The sequence below is a fragment of the Osmerus mordax genome, unplaced genomic scaffold (genome assembly GCF_038355195.1).
Source record: "Osmerus mordax isolate fOsmMor3 unplaced genomic scaffold, fOsmMor3.pri Scaffold_66, whole genome shotgun sequence".
Classification (NCBI taxonomy): domain Eukaryota; kingdom Metazoa; phylum Chordata; class Actinopteri; order Osmeriformes; family Osmeridae; genus Osmerus; species Osmerus mordax.
Window position 1 is genome coordinate 40001 of NW_027120623.1, and position 462 is coordinate 40462.

The following is a 462-nucleotide window of genomic DNA, read 5'->3' on the forward strand; positions in this document are numbered from 1 at the left end:
TCCCAACTTTGAATGTAAGTTTCCAGTATCATTGAAAATGTGGCCTCAAACGTGCAGTTTTGCCCCCGAACGTGGGATTTGGCTGGGGACGGTTTCTAAATTCAAGTTGGGATGGGGGGCACCGAGGTGAGTGGTGGTTGTCCCCGAAAAAGCCCTCCCCTTTTCCGTAGCCCCGTTTAAAGTTTTGTTTGGGCTCCTGTTCAACGGGGATGCGCGTGCGCGTGGCAAACATGACACGCCCGTGTTCCCCTGGACCAGACCTTTCTAACGCCACCTGAGTTAAGGTGCTACGACGTCCCCAAGTGGGGATGCCTCTAAATGAAGCCAATTTCTCCTATTTGAATGCACTCTCCCAGCCCAGAGAGGCATGTGCCTTAAAATTCACAGTTATTCACCCGAACGTGGGATTTTGTTGAGGACGGTTTCTAAATTCAAGTTGGAACAGGGGGCACCGACGTGAGT